The sequence below is a fragment of the Triturus cristatus genome, chromosome 11, assembly GCF_964204655.1.
Source record: "Triturus cristatus chromosome 11, aTriCri1.1, whole genome shotgun sequence".
NCBI classification, from domain to species: Eukaryota; Metazoa; Chordata; class Amphibia; order Caudata; family Salamandridae; genus Triturus; species Triturus cristatus.
Window position 1 is genome coordinate 1,142,639,105 of NC_140594.1, and position 21,691 is coordinate 1,142,660,795.

Sequence of the window (21,691 nt, forward strand, 5' to 3'; positions counted from 1 at the left end):
GGCTAGATATCGCCTAGAAATGCTTTTTAAAATAGGGTTGCTGGGGTTATAATGTCTGGTCGGGGCTCAGCCCTTTCATTGCCTGCCCCCAGCAAAATATTTATTATCAGCACATGTGAGTGGTGAGTGCTTTATGGAAAATAGCATATATTGGGACAATGAATGTAGCAGATGAGGCGATCGAGATGTCTACCTACGTGTTTGTTTATTTTTTTATATAACGGCTGATTATTCTGATATTTCAGTTTTGTGACATGTTGCATTAAAATATATCCTGCTTGGAGAATATATAAATATTTTCACTGCGTTGGCCGGGAATCGAACCCGGGTCAACTGCTTGGAAGGCAGCTATGTTCACCACTATACCACCAACGCCTACTGATGTGTGTCCTCTAGCTTCCAGATGTTACAACGCCGAGTGCAGTGGCAATCTTGCACCGGTTCCAATGGTGCATTTGGTGTGGATACCAACATGAAAAGCAGTAGAAATTGTCTTGCAGAGGGTAAAGAACTGGGGATTGAAACCAAGGACAAAGCTGTGCAGAAGAGAAGAAATGGAAAGCAGCAGTACAAATAGTGGAAATGAGCATATGGGCAGCATCGGAAGCAAAGCAGCGAAGAGAAAGGGAGTAAATTCCATGAAATGCATAGGAGATTGATAAAAGCAGAACAAAAAGGGAAGAATGAAATTCAAAGCATGCCCCGAAAAACGTGTGAAGGTCCCACCTGTCATTTATGCTTCTAATTGGGTATCTTTACTTTCAAAGTATAGGGTTGATCCTTTGACGATCACTCTCTTGATTTACAGCAGAGACAGATAGTTGAGAAGTCTTTTCTCACATAGCTAGCACAAGCCTGCGCTTTTCCTTGCTGGCAGGGTGGAAATGACAGATTAGTCCTAGGAAGAAAAATCAAGCAATATTAGCAGAGGATGTTTTCGATCCATCGACCTCTGGGTTATGGGCCCAGCACGCTTCCGCTGCGCCACTCTGCTCCCTTGTGAAAGTGCTCTCTTTATGCAGAGGAGGAGCTTTCAGCGGAGTGGCAAGGGATTGGTGGGGCTCTCTCCTCATTTGCCTAAGCACATCGCAAGGTATGCTGGGTACAGAAAATCTTCATCTTCCCCACTCACAGTCAGTCATAACTGAAAGTGCGGATCCTCTTAGGAATTAGCCGTTTCAGGCCTTTACCAAGACAGCAGCTCTCTGTCCCTGTCCTTTCTCTGTGATCCTAGCACTAGCATACTCAGGATTTGGCTTTACCTGGGAGCCAGAGATCTACCCGGTGAGGGCTTGCCCGGTGTGAGGCTTTTGAGTGTTTGGGAGCGTTCGGGACGTCAGAGGACGCTGGACAGGAAACTATGCCAATTTGAAGTATCCAACCTTCCTGCTGCAGCGAGAGGCTCTTTCCGTGGAAATCTGCCACTTGGAGTCCTCTCAGCTTGCCCTCTGATAAAACATTTTTCTGAGCCGCAGTTACATCCGATGGTTACAAGGTGGCGCTGCATTCAGGTGAGAGCACAAGTATGCACAAAATCTTGGGGACTTTTGCCAGATTTATCGGTGGATCTTGCCTATTATTTTCAGAGGCTAGATATCGCCTAGAAATGCTTTTTAAAATAGGGTTGCTGGGGTTATAATGTCTGGTCGGGGCTCAGCCCTTTCATTGCCTGCCCCCAGCAAAATATTTATTATCAGCACATGTGAGTGGTGAGTGCTTTATGGAAAATAGCATATATTGGGACAATGAATGTAGCAGATGAGGCGATCGAGATGTCTACCTACGTGTTTGTTTATTTTTTTATATAACGGCTGATTATTCTGTTTCTGATATTTCAGTTTTGTGACATGTTGCATTAAAATATATCCTGCTTGGAGAATATATAAATATTTGCACTGCGTTGGCCGGGAATCGAACCCGGGTCAACTGCTTGGAAGGCAGCTATGCTCACCACTATACCACCAACGCCCTCTGATGTGTGTCCTCTAGGTTCCAGATGTTACAACGCCGAGTGCAGTGGCAATCTTGCACCGGTTCCAATGGTGCATTTGGTGTGGATACCAACATGAAAAGCAGTAGAAATTGTCTTGCAGAGGGTAAAGAACTGGGGATTGAAACCAAGGACAAAGCTGTGCAGAAGAGAAGAAATGGAAAGCAGCAGTACAAATAGTGGAAATGAGCATATGGGCAGCATCGGAAGCAAAGCAGCGAAGAGAAAGGGAGTAAATTCCATGAAATGCATAGGAGATTGATAAAAGCAGAACAAAAAGGGAAGAATGAAATTCAAAGCATGCCCCGAAAAACGTGTGAAGGTCCCACCTGTCATTTATGCTTCTAATTGGGTATCTTTACTTTCAAAGTATAGGGTTGATCCTTTGACGATCACTCTCTTGATTTACAGCAGAGACAGATAGTTGAGAAGTCTTTTCTCACATAGCTAGCACAAGCCTGCGCTTTTCCTTGCTGGCAGGGTGGAAATGACAGATTAGTCCTAGGAAGAAAAATCAAGCAATATTAGCAGAGGATGGTTTCGATCCATCGACCTCTGGGTTATGGGCCCAGCACGCTTCCGCTGCGCCACTCTGCTCCCTTGTGAAAGTGCTCTCTTTATGCAGAGGAGGAGCTTTCAGCGGAGTGGCAAGGGATTGGTGGGGCTCTCTCCTCATTTGCCTAAGCACATCGCAAGGTATGCTGGGTACAGAAAATCTTCATCTTCCCCACTCACAGTCAGTCATAACTGAAAGTGCAGACCCTCTTAGGAATTAGCCGTTTCAGGCCTTTACCAAGACAGCAGCTCTCTGTCCCTGTCCTTTCTCTGTGATCCTAGCACTAGCATACTCAGGATTTGGCTTTACCTGGGAGCCAGAGATCTACCCGGTGAGGGCGAGGCTTTTGAGTGTTTGGGAGCGTTCGGGACGTGAGAGGACGCTGGACAGGAAACTATGCCAATTTGAAGTATCCAACCTTCCTGCTGCAGCGAGAGGCTCTTTCCGTGGAAATCTGCCACTTGGAGTCCTCTCAACTTGCCCTCTGATAAAACATTTTTCTGAGCCGCAGTTACATCCGATGGTTACAAGGTGGCGCTGCATTCAGGTGAGAGCACAAGTATGCACAAAATCTTGGGGACTTTTGCCAGATTTATCGGTGGATCTTGCCTATTATTTTCAGAGGCTAGATATCGCCTAGAAATGCTTTTTAAAATAGGGTTGCTGGGGTTATAATGTCTGGTCGGGGCTCAGCCCTTTCATTGCCTGCCCCCAGCAAAATATTTATTATCAGCACATGTGAGTGGTGAGTGCTTTATGGAAAATAGCATATATTGGGACAATGAATGTAGCAGATGAGGCGATCGAGATGTCTACCTACGTGTTTGTTTATTTTTTTATATAACGGCTGATTATTCTGTTTCTGATATTTCAGTTTTGTGACATGTTGCATTAAAATATATCCTGCTTGGAGAATATATAAATATTTGCACTGCGTTGGCTGGGAATCGAACCCGGGTCAACTGCTTGGAAGGCAGCTATGCTCACCACTATACCACCAACACCCTCTGATGTGTGTTCTCTAGGTTCCAGATGTTACAACGCCGAGTGCAGTGGCAATCTTGCACCGGTTCCAATGGTGCATTTGGTGTGGATACCAACATGAAAAGCAGTAGAAATTGTCTTGCAGAGGGTAAAGAACTGGGGATTGAAACCAAGGACAAAGCTGTGCAGAAGAGAAGAAATGGAAAGCAGCAGTACAAATAGTGGAAATGAGCATATGGGCAGCATCGGAAGCAAAGCAGCGAAGAGAAAGGGAGTAAATTCCATGAAATGCATAGGAGATTGATAAAAGCAGAACAAAAAGGGAAGAATGAAATTCAAAGCATGCCCCGAAAAACGTGTGAAGGTCCCACCTGTCATTTATGCTTCTAATTGGGTATCTTTACTTTCAAAGTGTAGGGTTGATCCTTTGACGATCACTCTCTTGATTTACAGCAGAGACAGATAGTTGAGAAGTCTTTTCTCACATAGCTAGCACAAGCCTGCGCTTTTCCTTGCTGGCAGGGTGGAAATGACAGATTAGTCCTAGGAAGAAAAATCAAGCAATATTAGCAGAGGATGGTTTCGATCCATCGACCTCTGGGTTATGGGCCCAGCACGCTTCCGCTGCGCCACTCTGCTCCCTTGTGAAAGTGTTCTCTTTATGCAGAGGAGGAGCTTTCAGCGGAGTGGCAAGGGATTGGTGGGGCTCTCTCCTCATTTGCCTAAGCACATCGCAAGGTATGCTGGGTACAGAAAATCTTCATCTTCCCCACTCACAGTCAGTCATAACTGAAAGTGCAGACCCTCTTAGGAATTAGCCGTTTCAGGCCTTTACCAAGACAGCAGCTCTCTGTCCCTGTCCTTTCTCTGTGATCCTAGCACTAGCATACTCAGGATTTGGCTTTACCTGGGAGCCAGAGATCTACCCGGTGAGGGTGAGGCTTTTGAGCGTTTGGGAGCGTTCGGGACGTGAGAGGACGCTGGACAGGAAACTATGCCAATTTGAAGTATCCAACCTTCCTGCTGCAGTGAGAGGCTCTTTCCGTGGAAATCTGCCACTTGGAGTCCTCTCAACTTGCCCTCTGATAAAACATTTTTCTGAGCCGCAGTTACATCTGATGGTTACAAGGTGGCGCTGCATTCAGGTGAGAGCACAAGTATGCACAAAATCTTGGGGACTTTTGCCAGATTTATCGGTGGATCTTGCCTATTATTTTCAGAGGCTAGATATCGCCTAGAAATGCTTTTTAAAATAGGGATGCTGGGGTTATAATGTCTGGTCGGGGCTCAGCCCTTTCATTGCCTGCCCCCAGCAAAATATTTATTATCAGCACATGTGAGTGGTGAGTGCTTTATAAAAAATAGCATATATTGGGACAATGAATGTAGCAGAAGAGGCGATCGAGATGTCTACCTACGTGTTTGTTTATTTTTTTATATAACGGCTGATTATTCTGATATTTCAGTTTTGTGACATGTTGCATTAAAATATATCCTGCTTGGAGAATATATAAATATTTGCACTGCGTTGGCCGGGAATCAAACCCAGGTCAACTGCTTGGAAGGCAGCTATGCTCACCACTATACCACCAACGCCCTCTGATGTGTGTCCTCTAGGTTCCAGATGTTACAACGCCGAGTGCAGTGGCAATCTTGCACCGGTTCCAATGGTGCATTTGGTGTGGATACCAACATGAAAAGCAGTAGAAATTGTCTTGCAGAGGGTAAAGAACTGGGGATTGAAACCAAGGACAAAGCTGTGCAGAAGAGAAGAAATGGAAAGCAGCAGTACAAATAGTGGAAATGAGCATATGGGCAGCATCGGAAGCAAAGCAGCGAAGAGAAAGGGAGTAAATTCCATGAAATGCATAGGAGATTGATAAAAGCAGAACAAAAAGGGAAGAATGAAATTCAAAGCATGCCCCGAAAAACGTGTGAAGGTCCCACCTGTCATTTATGCTTCTAATTGGGTATCTTTACTTTCAAAGTATAGGGTTGATCCTTTGACGATCACTCTCTTGAATTACAGCAGAGACAGATAGTTGAGAAGTCTTTTCTCGCATAGCTAGCACAAGCCTGCGCTTTTCCTTGCTGGCAGGGTGGAAATGACAGATTAGTCCTAGGAAGAAAAATCAAGCAATATTAGCAGAGGATGGTTTCGATCCATCGACCTCTGGGTTATGGGCCCAGCACGCTTCCGCTGCGCCACTCTGCTCCCTTGTGAAAGTGCTCTCTTTATGCAGAGGAGGAGCTTTCAGCGGAGTGGCAAGGGATTGGTGGGGCTCTCTCCTCATTTGCCTAAGCACATCGCAAGGTATGCTGGGTACAGAAAATCTTCATCTTCCCCACTCACAGTCAGTCATAACTGAAAGTGCAGACCCTCTTAGGAATTAGCCGTTTCAGGCCTTTACCAAGACAGCAGCTCTCTGTCCCTGTCCTTTCTCTGTGATCCTAGCACTAGCATACTCAGGATTTGGCTTTACCTGGGAGCCAGAGATCTACCCGGTGAGGGCGAGGCTTTTGAGTGTTTGGGAGCGTTCGGGACGTGAGAGGACGCTGGACAGGAAACTATGCCAATTTGAAGTATCCAACCTTCCTGCTGCAGCGAGAGGCTCTTTCCGTTGAAATCTGCCACTTGGAGTCCTCTCAACTTGCCCTCTGATAAAACATTTTTCTGAGCCGCAGTTACATCCGATGGTTACAAGGTGGCGCTGCATTCAGGTGAGAGCACAAGTATGCACAAAATCTTGGGGACTTTTGCCAGATTTATCGGTGGATCTTGCCTATTATTTTCAGAGGCTAGATATCGCCTAGAAATGCTTTTTAAAATAGGGTTGCTGGGGTTATAATGTCTGGTCGGGGCTCAGCCCTTTCATTGCCTGCCCCCAGCAAAATATTTATTATCAGCACATGTGAGTGGTGAGTGCTTTATGGAAAATAGCATATATTGGGACAATGAATGTAGCAGATGAGGCGATCGAGATGTCTACCTACGTGTTTGTTTATTTTTTTATATAACGGCTGATTATTCTGATATTTCAGTTTTGTGACATGTTGCATTAAAATATATCCTGCTTGGAGAATATATAAATATTTGCACTGCGTTGGCCGGGAATCGAACCCGGGTCAACTGCTTGGAAGGCAGCTATGCTCACCACTATACCACCAACGCCTTCTGATGTGTGTCCTCTAGCTTCCAGATGTTACAACGCCGAGTGCAGTGGCAATCTTGCACCGGTTCCAATGGTGCATTTGGTGTGGATACCAACATGAAAAGCAGTAGAAATTGTCTTGCAGAGGGTAAAGAACTGGGGATTGAAACCAAGGACAAAGCTGTGCAGAAGAGAAGAAATGGAAAGCAGCAGTACAAATAGTGGAAAAGAGCATATGGGCAGCATCGGAAGCAAAGCAGCGAAGAGAAAGGGAGTAAATTCCATGAAATGCATAGGAGATTGATAAAAGCAGAACAAAAAGGGAAGAATGAAATTCAAAGCATGCCCCGAAAAACGTGTGAAGGTCCCACCTGTCATTTATGCTTCTAATTGGGTATCTTTACTTTCAAAGTATAGGGTTGATCCTTTGACGATCACTCTCTTGATTTACAGCAGAGACAGATAGTTGAGAAGTCTTTTCTCACATAGCTAGCACAAGCCTGCGCTTTTCCTTGCTGGCAGGGTGGAAATTACAGATTAGTCCTAGGAAGAAAAATCAAGCAATATTAGCAGAGGATGGTTTCGATCCATCGACCTCTGGGTTATGGGCCCAGCACGCTTCCGCTGCGCCACTCTGCTCCCTTGTGAAAGTGCTCTCTTTATGCAGAGGAGGAGCTTTCAGCGGAGTGGCAAGGGATTGGTGGGGCTCTCTCCTCATTTGCCTAAGCACATCGCAAGGTATGCTGGGTACAGAAAATCTTCATCTTCCCCACTCACAGTCAGTCATAACTGAAAGTGCGGATCCTCTTAGGAATTAGCCGTTTCAGGCCTTTACCAAGACAGCAGCTCTCTGTCCCTGTCCTTTCTCTGTGATCCTAGCACTAGCATACTCAGGATTTGGCTTTACCTGGGAGCCAGAGATCTACCCGGTGAGGGCTTGCCCGGTGTGAGGCTTTTGAGTGTTTGGGAGCGTTTGGGACGTCAGAGGACGCTGGACAGGAAACTATGCCAATTTGAAGTATCCAACCTTCCTGCTGCAGCGAGAGGCTCTTTCCGTGGAAATCTGCCACTTGGAGTCCTCTCAACTTGCCCTCTGATAAAACATTTTTCTGAGCCGCAGTTACATCCGATGGTTACAAGGTGGCGCTGCATTCAGGTGAGAGCACAAGTATGCACAAAATCTTGGGGACTTTTGCCAGATTTATCGGTGGATCTTGCCTATTATTTTCAGAGGCTAGATATCGCCTAGAAATGCTTTTTAAAATAGGGTTGCTGGGGTTATAATGTCTGGTCGGGGCTCAGCCCTTTCATTGCCTGCCCCCAGCAAAATATTTATTATCAGCACATGTGAGTGGTGAGTGCTTTATGGAAAATAGCATATATTGGGACAATGAATGTAGCAGATGAGGCGATCGAGATGTCTACCTACGTGTTTGTTTATTTTTTTATATAACGGCTGATTATTCTGTTTCTGATATTTCAGTTTTGCGACATGTTGCATTAAAATATATCCTGCTTGGAGAATATATAAATATTTGCACTGCGTTGGCCGGGAATCGAACCCGGGTCAACTGCTTGGAAGGCAGCTATGCTCACCACTATACCACCAACACCCTCTGATATGTGTCCTCTAGGTTCCAGATGTTACAACGCCGAGTGCAGTGGCAATCTTGCACCGGTTCCAATGGTGCATTTGGTGTGGATACCAACATGAAAAGCAGTAGAAATTGTCTTGCAGAGGGTAAAGAACTGGGGATTGAAACCAAGGACAAAGCTGTGCAGAAGAGAAGAAATGGAAAGCAGCAGTACAAATAGTGGAAATGAGCATATGGGCAGCATCGGAAGCAAAGCAGCGAAGAGAAAGGGAGTAAATTCCATGAAATGCATAGGAGATTGATAAAAGCAGAACAAAAAGGGAAGAATGAAATTCAAAGCATGCCCCGAAAAACGTGTGAAGGTCCCACCTGTCATTTATGCTTCTAATTGGGTATCTTTACTTTCAAAGTGTAGGGTTGATCCTTTGACGATCACTCTCTTGATTTACAGCAGAGACAGATAGTTGAGAAGTCTTTTCTCACATAGCTAGCACAAGCCTGCGCTTTTCCTTGCTGGCAGGGTGGAAATGACAGATTAGTCCTAGGAAGAAAAATCAAGCAATATTAGCAGAGGATGGTTTCGATCCATCGACCTCTGGGTTATGGGCCCAGCACGCTTCCGCTGCGCCACTCTGCTCCCTTGTGAAAGTGCTCTCTTTATGCAGAGGAGGAGCTTTCAGCGGAGTGGCAAGGGATTGGTGGGGCTCTCTCCTCATTTGCCTAAGCACATCGCAAGGTATGCTGGGTACAGAAAATCTTCATCTTCCCCACTCACAGTCAGTCATAACTGAAAGTGCAGACCCTCTTAGGAATTAGCCGTTTCAGGCCTTTACCAAGACAGCAGCTCTCTGTCCCTGTCCTTTCTCTGTGATCCTAGCACTAGCATACTCAGGATTTGGCTTTACCTGGGAGCCAGAGATCTACCCGGTGAGGGCGAGGCTTTTGAGTGTTTGGGAGCGTTCGGGACGTGAGAGGACGCTGGACAGGAAACTATGCCAATTTGAAGTATCCAACCTTCCTGCTGCAGCGAGAGGCTCTTTCCGTTGAAATCTGCCACTTGGAGTCCTCTCAACTTGCCCTCTGATAAAACATTTTTCTGAGCCGCAGTTACATCCGATGGTTACAAGGTGGCGCTGCATTCAGGTGAGAGCACAAGTATGCACAAAATCTTGGGGACTTTTGCCAGATTTATCGGTGGATCTTGCCTATTATTTTCAGAGGCTAGATATCGCCTAAAAATGCTTTTTAAAATAGGGTTGCTGGGGTTATAATGTCTGGTCGGGGCTCAGCCCTTTCATTGCCTGCCCCCAGCAAAATATTTATTATCAGCACATGTGAGTGGTGAGTGCTTTATGGAAAATAGCATATATTGGGACAATGAATGTAGCAGATGAGGCGATCGAGATGTCTACATACGTGTTTGTTTATTTTTTTATATAACGGCTGATTATTCTGATATTTCAGTTTTGTGACATGTTGCATTAAAATATATCCTGCTTGGAGAATATATAAATATTTGCACTGCGTTGGCCGGGAATCGAACCCGGGTCAACTGCTTGGAAGGCAGCTATGTTCACCACTATACCACCAACGCCTTCTGATGTGTGTCCTCTAGCTTCCAGATGTTACAACGCCGAGTGCAGTGGCAATCTTGCACCGGTTCCAATGGTGCATTTGGTGTGGATACCAACATGAAAAGCAGTAGAAATTGTCTTGCAGAGGGTAAAGAACTGGGGATTGAAACCAAGGACAAAGCTGTGCAGAAGAGAAGAAATGGAAAGCAGCAGTACAAATAGTGGAAATGAGCATATGGGCAGCATCGGAAGCAAAGCAGCGAAGAGAAAGGGAGTAAATTCCATGAAATGCATAGGAGATTGATAAAAGCAGAACAAAAAGGGAAGAATGAAATTCAAAGCATGCCCCGAAAAACGTGTGAAGGTCCCACCTGTCATTTATGCTTCTAATTGGGTATCTTTACTTTCAAAGTTTAGGGTTGATCCTTTGACGATCACTCTCTTGATTTACAGCAGAGACAGATAGTTGAGAAGTCTTTTCTCACATAGCTAGCACAAGCCTGCACTTTTCCTTGCTGGCAGGGTGGAAATGACAGATTAGTCCTAGGAAGAAAAAACAAGCAATATTAGCAGAGGATAGTTTCGATCCATCGACCTCTGGGTTATGGGCCCAGCACGCTTCCGCTGCGCCACTCTGCTCCCTTGTGAAAGTGCTCTCTTTATGCAGAGGAGGAGCTTTCAGCGGAGTGGCAAGGGATTGGTGGGGCTCTCTCCTCATTTGCCTAAGCACATCGCAAGGTATGCTGGGTACAGAAAATCTTCATCTTCCCCACTCACAGTCAGTCATAACTGAAAGTGCAGACCCTCTTAGGAATTAGCCGTTTCAGGCCTTTACCAAGACAGCAGCTCTCTGTCCCTGTCCTTTCTCTGTGATCCTAGCACTAGCATACTCAGGATTTGGCTTTACCTGGGAGCCAGAGATCTACCCGGTGAGGGCTTGCCCGGTGTGAGGCTTTTGAGTGTTTGGGAGCGTTCGGGACGTGAGAGGACGCTGGACAGGAAACTATGCCAATTTGAAGTACCCAACCTTCCTGCTGCAGCGAGAGGCTCTTTCCGTGGAAATCTGCCACTTGGAGTCCTCTCAACTTGCCCTCTGATAAAACATTTTTCTGAGCCGCAGTTACATCCGATGGTTACAAGGTGGCGCTGCATTCAGGTGAGAGCACAAGTATGCACAAAATCTTGGGGACTTTTGCCAGATTTATCGGTGGATCTTGCCTATTATTTTCAGAGGCTAGATATCGCCTAGAAATGCTTTTTAAAATAGGGTTGCTGGGGTTATAATGTCTGGTCGGGGCTCAGCCCTTTCATTGCCTGCCCCCAGCAAAATATTTATTATCAGCACATGTGAGTGGTGAGTGCTTTATGGAAAATAGCATATATTGGGACAATGAATGTAGCAGATGAGGCGATCGAGATGTCTACCTACGTGTTTGTTTATTTTTTTAAATAACGGCTGATTATTCTGTTTCTGATATTTCAGTTTTGTGACATGTTGCATTAAAATATATCCTGCTTGGAGAATATATAAATATTTGCACTGCGTTGGCCGGGAATCGAACCCGGGTCAACTGCTTGGAAGGCAGCTATGCTCACCACTATACCACCAACGCCCTCTGATGTGTGTCCTCTAGGTTCCAGATGTTACAACGCCGAGTGCAGTGGCAATCTTGCACCGGTTCCAATGGTGCATTTGGTGTGGATACCAACATGAAAAGCAGTAGAAATTGTCTTTCAGAGGGTAAAGAACTGGGGATTGAAACCAAGGACAAAGCTGTGCAGAAGAGAAGAAATGGAAAGCAGCAGTACAAATAGTGGAAATGAGCATATGGGCAGCATCGGAAGCAAAGCAGCGAAGAGAAAGGGAGTAAATTCCATGAAATGCATAGGAGATTGATAAAAGCAGAACAAAAAGGGAAGAATGAAATTCAAAGCATGCCCCGAAAAACGTGTGAAGGTCCCACCTGTCATTTATGCTTCTAATTGGGTATCTTTACTTTCAAAGTGTAGGGTTGATCCTTTGACGATCACTCTCTTGATTTACAGCAGAGACAGATAGTTGAGAAGTCTTTTCTCACATAGCTAGCACAAGCCTGCGCTTTTCCTTGCTGGCAGGGTGGAAATGACAGATTAGTCCTAGGAAGAAAAATCAAGCAATATTAGCAGAGGATGGTTTCGATCCATCGACCTCTGGGTTATGGGCCCAGCACGCTTCCGCTGCGCCACTCTGCTCCCTTGTGAAAGTGCTCTCTTTATGCAGAGGAGGAGCTTTCAGCGGAGTGGCAAGGGATTGGTGGGGCTCTCTCCTCATTTGCCTAAGCAAATCGCAAGGTATGCTGGGTACAGAAAATCTTCATCTTCCCCACTCACAGTCAGTCATAACTGAAAGTGCAGACCCTCTTAGGAATTAGCCGTTTCAGGCCTTTACCAAGAGAGCAGCTCTCTGTCCCTGTCCTTTCTCTGTGATCCTAGCACTAGCATACTCAGGATTTGGCTTTACCTGGGAGCCAGAGATCTACCCGGTGAGGGCGAGGCTTTTGAGTGTTTGGGAGCGTTCGGGACGTGAGAGGACGCTGGACAGGAAACTATGCCAATTTGAAGTATCCAACCTTCCTGCTGCAGCGAGAGGCTCTTTCCGTTGAAATCTGCCACTTGGAGTCCTCTCAACTTGCCCTCTGATAAAACATTTTTCTGAGCCGCAGTTACATCCGATGGTTACAAGGTGGCGCTGCATTCAGGTGAGAGCACAAGTATGCACAAAATCTTGGGGACTTTTGCCAGATTTATCGGTGGATCTTGCCTATTATTTTCAGAGGCTAGATATCGCCTAGAAATGCTTTTTAAAATAGGGTTGCTGGGGTTATAATGTCTGGTCGGGGCTCAGCCCTTTCATTGCCTGCCCCCAGCAAAATATTTATTATCAGCACATGTGAGTGGTGAGTGCTTTATGGAAAATAGCATATATTGGGACAATGAATGTAGCAGATGAGGCGATCGAGATGTCTACTTACGTGTTTGTTTATTTTTTTATATAACGGCTGATTATTCTGATATTTCAGTTTTGTGACATGTTGCATTAAAATATATCCTGCTTGGAGAATATATAAATATTTGCACTGCGTTGGCCGGGAATCGAACCCGGGTCAACTGCTTGGAAGGCAGCTATGCTCACCACTATACCACCAACGCCTTCTGATGTGTGTCCTCTAGCTTCCAGATGTTACAACGCCGAGTGCAGTGGCAATCTTGCACCGGTTCCAATGGTGCATTTGGTGTGGATACCAACATGAAAAGCAGTAGAAATTGTCTTGCAGAGGGTAAAGAACTGGGGATTGAAACCAAGGACAAAGCTGTGCAGAAGAGAAGAAATGGAAAGCAGCAGTACAAATAGTGGAAATGAGCATATGGGCAGCATCGGAAGCAAAGCAGCGAAGAGAAAGGGAGTAAATTCCATGAAATGCATAGGAGATTGATAAAAGCAGAACAAAAAGGGAAGAATGAAATTCAAAGCATGCCCCGAAAAACGTGTGAAGGTCCCACCTGTCATTTATGCTTCTAATTGGGTATCTTTACTTTCAAAGTATAGGGTTGATCCTTTGACGATCACTCTCTTGATTTACAGCAGAGACAGATAGTTGAGAAGTCTTTTCTCACATAGCTAGCACAAGCCTGCGCTTTTCCTTGCTGGCAGGGTGGAAATGACAGATTAGTCCTAGGAAGAAAAATCAAGCAATATTAGCAGAGGATGGTTTCGATCCATCGACCTCTGGGTTATGGGCCCAGCACGCTTCCGCTGCGCCACTCTGCTCCCTTGTGAAAGTGCTCTCTTTATGCAGAGGAGGAGCTTTCAGCGGAGTGGCAAGGGATTGGTGGGGCTCTCTCCTCATTTGCCTAAGCACATCGCAAGGTATGCTGGGTACAGAAAATCTTCATCTTCCCCACTCACAGTCAGTCATAACTGAAAGTGCGGATCCTCTTAGGAATTAGCCGTTTCAGGCCTTTACCAAGACAGCAGCTCTCTGTCCCTGTCCTTTCTCTGTGATCCTAGCACTAGCATACTCAGGATTTGGCTTTACCTGGGAGCCAGAGATCTACCCGGTGAGGGCTTGCCCGGTGTGAGGCTTTTGAGTGTTTGGGAGCGTTCGGGACGTCAGAGGACGCTGGACAGGAAACTATGCCAATTTGAAGTATCCAACCTTCCTGCTGCAGCGAGAGGCTCTTTCCGTGGAAATCTGCCACTTGGAGTCCTCTCAACTTGCCCTCTGATAAAACATTTTTCTGAGCCGCAGTTACATCCGATGGTTACAAGGTGGCGCTGCATTCAGGTGAGAGCACAAGTATGCACAAAATCTTGGGGACTTTTGCCAGATTTATCGGTGGATCTTGCCTATTATTTTCAGAGGCTAGATATCGCCTAGAAATGCTTTTTAAAATAGGGTTGCTGGGGTTATAATGTCTGGTCGGGGCTCAGCCCTTTCATTGCCTGCCCCCAGCAAAATATTTATTATCAGCACATGTGAGTGGTGAGTGCTTTATGGAAAATAGCATATATTGGGACAATGAATGTAGCAGATGAGGCGATCGAGATGTCTACCTACGTGTTTGTTTATTTTTTTATATAACGGCTGATTATTCTGTTTCTGATATTTCAGTTTTGTGACATGTTGCATTAAAATATATCCTGCTTGGAGAATATATAAATATTTGCACTGCGTTGGCCGGGAATCAAACCCGGGTCAACTGCTTGGAAGGCAGCTATGCTCACCACTATACCACCAACGCCCTCTGATGTGTGTCCTCTAGGTTCCAGATGTTACAACGCCGAGTGCAGTGGCAATCTTGCACCGGTTCCAATGGTGCATTTGGTGTGGATACCAACATGAAAAGCAGTAGAAATTGTCTTGCAGAGGGTAAAGAACTGGGGATTGAAACCAAGGACAAAGCTGTGCAGAAGAGAAGAAATGGAAAGCAGCAGTACAAATAGTGGAAATGAGCATATGGGCAGCATCGGAAGCAAAGCAGCGAAGAGAAAGGGAGTAAATTCCATGAAATGCATAGGAGATTGATAAAAGCAGAACAAAAAGGGAAGAATGAAATTCTAAGCATGCCCCGAAAAACGTGTGAAGGTCCCACCTGTCATTTATGCTTCTAATTGGGTATCTTTACTTTCAAAGTATAGGGTTGATCCTTTGACGATCACTCTCTTGATTTACAGCAGAGACAGATAGTTGAGAAGTCTTTTCTCACATAGCTAGCACAAGCCTGCGCTTTTCCTTGCTGGCAGGGTGGAAATGACAGATTAGTCCTAGGAAGAAAAATCAAGCAATATTAGCAGAGGATGGTTTCGATCCATCGACCTCTGGGTTATGGGCCCAGCACGCTTCCGCTGCGCCACTCTGCTCCCTTGTGAAAGTGCTCTCTTTATGCAGAGGAGGAGCTTTCAGTGGAGTGGCACTGGATTGGTGGGGCTCTCTCCTCATTTGCCTAAGCACATCGCAAGGTATGCTGGGTACAGAAAATCTTCATCTTCCCCACTCACAGTCAGTCATAACTGAAAGTGCAGACCCTCTTAGGAATTAGCCGTTTCAGGCCTTTACCAAGACAGCAGCTCTCTGTCCCTGTCCTTTCTCTGTGATCCTAGCACTAGCATACTCAGGATTTGGCTTTACCTGGGAGCCAGAGATCTACCCGGTGAGGGCGAGGCTTTTGAGTGTTTGGGAGCGTTCGGGACGTGAGAGGACGCTGGACAGGAAACTATGCCAATTTGAAGTATCCAACCTTCCTGCTGCAGCGAGAGGCTCTTTCCGTGGAAATCTGCCACTTGGAGTCCTCTCAACTTGCCCTCTGATAAAACATTTTTCTGAGCCGCAGTTACATCCAATGGTTACAAGGTGGCGCTGCATTCAGGTGAGAGCACAAGTATGCACAAAATCTTGGGGACTTTTGCCAGATTTATCGGTGGATCTTGCCTATTATTTTCAGAGGCTAGATATCGCCTAGAAATGCTTTTTAAAATAGGGTTGCTGGGGTTATAATGTCTGGTCGGGGCTCAGCCCTTTCATTGCCTGCCCCCAGCAAAATATTTATTATCAGCACATGTGAGTGGTGAGTGCTTTATGGAAAATAGCATATATTGGGACAATGAATGTAGCAGATGAGGCGATCGAGATGTCTACCTACGTGTTTGTTTATTTTTTTATATAACGGCTGATTATTCCGTTTCTGATATTTCAGTTTTGTGACATGTTGCATTAAAATATATCCTGCTTGGAGAATATATAAATATTTGCACTGCGTTGGCCGGGAATCGAACCCGGGTCAACTGCTTGGAAGGCAGCTATGCTCACCACTATACCACCAACGCCCTCTGATGTGTGTCCTCTAGGTTCCAGATGTTACAACGCCGAGTGCAGTGGCAATCTTGCACCGGTTCCAATGGTGCATTTGGTGTGGATACCAACATGAAAAGCAGTAGAAATTGTCTTGCAGAGGGTAAAGAACTGGGGATTGAAACCAAGGACAAAGCTGTGCAGAAGAGAAGAAATGGAAAGCAGCAGTACAAATAGTGGAAATGAGCATATGGGCAGCATCGGAAGCAAAGCAGCGAAGAGAAAGGGAGTAAATTCCATGAAATGCATAGGAGATTGATAAAAGCAGAACAAAAAGGGAAGAATGAAATTCAAAGCATGCCCCGAAAAACGTGTGAAGGTCCCACCTGTCATTTATGCTTCTAATTGGGTATCTTTACTTTCAAAGTGTAGGGTTGATCCTTTGACGATCACTCTCTTGATTTACAGCAGAGACAGATAGTTGAGAAGTCTTTTCTCACATAGCTAGCACAAGCCTGCGCTTTTCCTTGCTGGCAGGGTGGAAATGACAGATTAGTCCTAGGAAGAAAAATCAAGCAATATTAGCAGAGGATGGTTTCGATCCATCGACCTCTGGGTTATGGGCCCAGCACGCTTCCGCTGCGCCACTCTGCTCCCTTGTGAAAGTGTTCTCTTTATGCAGAGGAGGAGCTTTCAGCGGAGTGGCAAGGGATTGGTGGGGCTCTCTCCTCATTTGCCTAAGCACATCGCAAGGTATGCTGGGTACAGAAAATCTTCATCTTCCCCACTCACAGTCAGTCATAACTGAAAGTGCAGACCCTCTTAGGAATTAGCCGTTTCAGGCCTTTACCAAGACAGCAGCTCTCTGTCCCTGTCCTTTCTCTGTGATCCTAGCACTAGCATACTCAGGATTTGGCTTTACCTGGGAGCCAGAGATCTACCCGGTGAGGGCGAGGCTTTTGAGTGTTTGGGAGCGTTCGGGACGTGAGAGGACGCTGGACAGGAAACTATGCCAATTTGAAGTATCCAACCTTCCTGCTGCAGCGAGAGGCTCTTTCCGTGGAAATCTGCCACTTGGAGTCCTCTCAACTTGCCCTCTGATAAAACATTTTTCTGAGCCGCAGTTACATCCAATGGTTACAAGGTGGCGCTGCATTCAGGTGAGAGCACAAGTATGCACAAAATCTTGGGGACTTTTGCCAGATTTATCGGTGGATCTTGCCTATTATTTTCAGAGGCTAGATATCGCCTAGAAATGCTTTTTAAAATAGGGTTGCTGGGGTTATAATGTCTGGTCGGGGCTCAGCCCTTTCATTGCCTGCCCCCAGCAAAATATTTATTATCAGCACATGTGAGTGGTGAGTGCTTTATGGAAAATAGCATATATTGGGACAATGAATGTAGCAGATGAGGCGATCGAGATGTCTACCTACGTGTTTGTTTATTTTTTTAAATAACGGCTGATTATTCTGTTTCTGATATTTCAGTTTTGTGACATGTTGCATTAAAATATATCCTGCTTGGAGAATATATAAATATTTGCACTGCGTTGGCCGGGAATCGAACCCGGGTCAACTGCTTGGAAGGCAGCTATGCTCACCACTATACCACCAACGCCCTCTGATGTGTGTCCTCTAGGTTCCAGATGTTACAACGCCGAGTGCAGTGGCAATCTTGCACCGGTTCCAATGGTGCATTTGGTGTGGATACCAACATGAAAAGCAGTAGAAATTGTCTTTCAGAGGGTAAAGAACTGGGGATTGAAACCAAGGACAAAGCTGTGCAGAAGAGAAGAAATGGAAAGCAGCAGTACAAATAGTGGAAATGAGCATATGGGCAGCATCGGAAGCAAAGCAGCGAAGAGAAAGGGAGTAAATTCCATGAAATGCATAGGAGATTGATAAAAGCAGAACAAAAAGGGAAGAATGAAATTCAAAGCATGCCCCGAAAAACGTGTGAAGGTCCCACCTGTCATTTATGCTTCTAATTGGGTATCTTTACTTTCAAAGTGTAGGGTTGATCCTTTGACGATCACTCTCTTGATTTACAGCAGAGACAGATAGTTGAGAAGTCTTTTCTCACATAGCTAGCACAAGCCTGCGCTTTTCCTTGCTGGCAGGGTGGAAATGACAGATTAGTCCTAGGAAGAAAAATCAAGCAATATTAGCAGAGGATGGTTTCGATCCATCGACCTCTGGGTTATGGGCCCAGCACGCTTCCGCTGCGCCACTCTGCTCCCTTGTGAAAGTGCTCTCTTTATGCAGAGGAGGAGCTTTCAGCGGAGTGGCAAGGGATTGGTGGGGCTCTCTCCTCATTTGCCTAAGCAAATCGCAAGGTATGCTGGGTACAGAAAATCTTCATCTTCCCCACTCACAGTCAGTCATAACTGAAAGTGCAGACCCTCTTAGGAATTAGCCGTTTCAGGCCTTTACCAAGAGAGCAGCTCTCTGTCCCTGTCCTTTCTCTGTGATCCTAGCACTAGCATACTCAGGATTTGGCTTTACCTGGGAGCCAGAGATCTACCCGGTGAGGGCGAGGCTTTTGAGTGTTTGGGAGCGTTCGGGACGTGAGAGGACGCTGGACAGGAAACTATGCCAATTTGAAGTATCCAACCTTCCTGCTGCAGCGAGAGGCTCTTTCCGTTGAAATCTGCCACTTGGAGTCCTCTCAACTTGCCCTCTGATAAAACATTTTTCTGAGCCGCAGTTACATCCGATGGTTACAAGGTGGCGCTGCATTCAGGTGAGAGCACAAGTATGCACAAAATCTTGGGGACTTTTGCCAGATTTATCGGTGGATCTTGCCTATTATTTTCAGAGGCTAGATATCGCCTAGAAATGCTTTTTAAAATAGGGTTGCTGGGGTTATAATGTCTGGTCGGGGCTCAGCCCTTTCATTGCCTGCCCCCAGCAAAATATTTATTATCAGCACATGTGAGTGGTGAGTGCTTTATGGAAAATAGCATATATTGGGACAATGAATGTAGCAGATGAGGCGATCGAGATGTCTACTTACGTGTTTGTTTATTTTTTTATATAACGGCTGATTATTCTGATATTTCAGTTTTGTGACATGTTGCATTAAAATATATCCTGCTTGGAGAATATATAAATATTTGCACTGCGTTGGCCGGGAATCGAACCCGGGTCAACTGCTTGGAAGGCAGCTATGCTCACCACTATACCACCAACGCCTTCTGATGTGTGTCCTCTAGCTTCCAGATGTTACAACGCCGAGTGCAGTGGCAATCTTGCACCGGTTCCAATGGTGCATTTGGTGTGGATACCAACATGAAAAGCAGTAGAAATTGTCTTGCAGAGGGTAAAGAACTGGGGATTGAAACCAAGGACAAAGCTGTGCAGAAGAGAAGAAATGGAAAGCAGCAGTACAAATAGTGGAAATGAGCATATGGGCAGCATCGGAAGCAAAGCAGCGAAGAGAAAGGGAGTAAATTCCATGAAATGCATAGGAGATTGATAAAAGCAGAACAAAAAGGGAAGAATGAAATTCAAAGCATGCCCCGAAAAACGTGTGAAGGTCCCACCTGTCATTTATGCTTCTAATTGGGTATCTTTACTTTCAAAGTATAGGGTTGATCCTTTGACGATCACTCTCTTGATTTACAGCAGAGACAGATAGTTGAGAAGTCTTTTCTCACATAGCTAGCACAAGCCTGCGCTTTTCCTTGCTGGCAGGGTGGAAATGACAGATTAGTCCTAGGAAGAAAAATCAAGCAATATTAGCAGAGGATGGTTTCGATCCATCGACCTCTGGGTTATGGGCCCAGCACGCTTCCGCTGCGCCACTCTGCTCCCTTGTGAAAGTGCTCTCTTTATGCAGAGGAGGAGCTTTCAGCGGAGTGGCAAGGGATTGGTGGGGCTCTCTCCTCATTTGCCTAAGCACATCGCAAGGTATGCTGGGTACAGAAAATCTTCATCTTCCCCACTCACAGTCAGTCATAACTGAAAGTGCGGATCCTCTTAGGAATTAGCCGTTTCAGGCCTTTACCAAGACAGCAGCTCTCTGTCCCTGTCCTTTCTCTGTGATCCTAGCACTAGCATACTCAGGATTTGGCTTTACCTGGGAGCCAGAGATCTACCCGGTGAGGGCTTGCCCGGTGTGAGGCTTTTGAGTGTTTGGGAGCGTTCGGGACGTCAGAGGACGCTGGACAGGAAACTATGCCAATTTGAAGTATCCAACCTTCCTGCTGCAGCGAGAGGCTCTTTCCGTGGAAATCTGCCACTTGGAGTCCTCTCAACTTGCCCTCTGATAAAACATTTTTCTGAGCCGCAGTTACATCCGATGGTTACAAGGTGGCGCTGCATTCAGGTGAGAGCACAAGTATGCACAAAATCTTGGGGACTTTTGCCAGATTTATCGGTGGATCTTGCCTATTATTTTCAGAGGCTAGATATCGCCTAGAAATGCTTTTTAAAATAGGGTTGCTGGGGTTATAATGTCTGGTCGGGGCTCAGCCCTTTCATTGCCTGCCCCCAGCAAAATATTTATTATCAGCACATGTGAGTGGTGAGTGCTTTATGGAAAATAGCATATATTGGGACAATGAATGTAGCAGATGAGGCGATCGAGATGTCTACCTACGTGTTTGTTTATTTTTTTATATAACGGCTGATTATTCTGTTTCTGATATTTCAGTTTTGTGACATGTTGCATTAAAATATATCCTGCTTGGAGAATATATAAATATTTGCACTGCGTTGGCCGGGAATCAAACCCGGGTCAACTGCTTGGAAGGCAGCTATGCTCACCACTATACCACCAACGCCCTCTGATGTGTGTCCTCTAGGTTCCAGATGTTACAACGCCGAGTGCAGTGGCAATCTTGCACCGGTTCCAATGGTGCATTTGGTGTGGATACCAACATGAAAAGCAGTAGAAATTGTCTTGCAGAGGGTAAAGAACTGGGGATTGAAACCAAGGACAAAGCTGTGCAGAAGAGAAGAAATGGAAAGCAGCAGTACAAATAGTGGAAATGAGCATATGGGCAGCATCGGAAGCAAAGCAGCGAAGAGAAAGGGAGTAAATTCCATGAAATGCATAGGAGATTGATAAAAGCAGAACAAAAAGGGAAGAATGAAATTCTAAGCATGCCCCGAAAAACGTGTGAAGGTCCCACCTGTCATTTATGCTTCTAATTGGGTATCTTTACTTTCAAAGTATAGGGTTGATCCTTTGACGATCACTCTCTTGATTTACAGCAGAGACAGATAGTTGAGAAGTCTTTTCTCACATAGCTAGCACAAGCCTGCGCTTTTCCTTGCTGGCAGGGTGGAAATGACAGATTAGTCCTAGGAAGAAAAATCAAGCAATATTAGCAGAGGATGGTTTCGATCCATCGACCTCTGGGTTATGGGCCCAGCACGCTTCCGCTGCGCCACTCTGCTCCCTTGTGAAAGTGCTCTCTTTATGCAGAGGAGGAGCTTTCAGTGGAGTGGCACTGGATTGGTGGGGCTCTCTCCTCATTTGCCTAAGCACATCGCAAGGTATGCT

General features: G+C 45.7%; 12 non-coding genes across 12 annotated transcripts; all 12 read right to left on the reverse strand.

Annotated features, from left to right (window-relative positions):
• Nucleotides 1-303: 303 nt before the first annotated feature.
• Nucleotides 304-375, reverse strand: TRNAG-UCC (transfer RNA glycine (anticodon UCC)). Its single transcript has one exon. It is a non-coding gene; the product is annotated as a tRNA-Gly (tRNA).
• A 1,521-nt stretch (nucleotides 376-1,896) lies between these two features.
• On the reverse strand, nucleotides 1,897-1,968 carry TRNAG-UCC (transfer RNA glycine (anticodon UCC)). Its single transcript has one exon. It is a non-coding gene; the product is annotated as a tRNA-Gly (tRNA).
• Nucleotides 1,969-6,630: 4,662 nt separating this feature from the next.
• TRNAG-UCC (transfer RNA glycine (anticodon UCC)) lies at nucleotides 6,631-6,702 on the reverse strand. Its single transcript has one exon. It is a non-coding gene; the product is annotated as a tRNA-Gly (tRNA).
• A 1,521-nt stretch (nucleotides 6,703-8,223) lies between these two features.
• Nucleotides 8,224-8,295, reverse strand: TRNAG-UCC (transfer RNA glycine (anticodon UCC)). The gene has a single exon. It is a non-coding gene; the product is annotated as a tRNA-Gly (tRNA).
• Nucleotides 8,296-9,799: 1,504 nt separating this feature from the next.
• On the reverse strand, nucleotides 9,800-9,871 carry TRNAG-UCC (transfer RNA glycine (anticodon UCC)). Its single transcript has one exon. It is a non-coding gene; the product is annotated as a tRNA-Gly (tRNA).
• A 1,521-nt stretch (nucleotides 9,872-11,392) lies between these two features.
• Nucleotides 11,393-11,464, reverse strand: TRNAG-UCC (transfer RNA glycine (anticodon UCC)). The gene has a single exon. It is a non-coding gene; the product is annotated as a tRNA-Gly (tRNA).
• A 1,504-nt stretch (nucleotides 11,465-12,968) lies between these two features.
• TRNAG-UCC (transfer RNA glycine (anticodon UCC)) lies at nucleotides 12,969-13,040 on the reverse strand. The gene has a single exon. It is a non-coding gene; the product is annotated as a tRNA-Gly (tRNA).
• Nucleotides 13,041-14,561: 1,521 nt separating this feature from the next.
• On the reverse strand, nucleotides 14,562-14,633 carry TRNAG-UCC (transfer RNA glycine (anticodon UCC)). Its single transcript has one exon. It is a non-coding gene; the product is annotated as a tRNA-Gly (tRNA).
• Nucleotides 14,634-16,143: 1,510 nt separating this feature from the next.
• On the reverse strand, nucleotides 16,144-16,215 carry TRNAG-UCC (transfer RNA glycine (anticodon UCC)). The gene has a single exon. It is a non-coding gene; the product is annotated as a tRNA-Gly (tRNA).
• A 1,510-nt stretch (nucleotides 16,216-17,725) lies between these two features.
• Nucleotides 17,726-17,797, reverse strand: TRNAG-UCC (transfer RNA glycine (anticodon UCC)). Its single transcript has one exon. It is a non-coding gene; the product is annotated as a tRNA-Gly (tRNA).
• Nucleotides 17,798-19,301: 1,504 nt separating this feature from the next.
• Nucleotides 19,302-19,373, reverse strand: TRNAG-UCC (transfer RNA glycine (anticodon UCC)). The gene has a single exon. It is a non-coding gene; the product is annotated as a tRNA-Gly (tRNA).
• Nucleotides 19,374-20,894: 1,521 nt separating this feature from the next.
• TRNAG-UCC (transfer RNA glycine (anticodon UCC)) lies at nucleotides 20,895-20,966 on the reverse strand. The gene has a single exon. It is a non-coding gene; the product is annotated as a tRNA-Gly (tRNA).
• Between the last annotated feature and the right edge of the window lie 725 nt (nucleotides 20,967-21,691).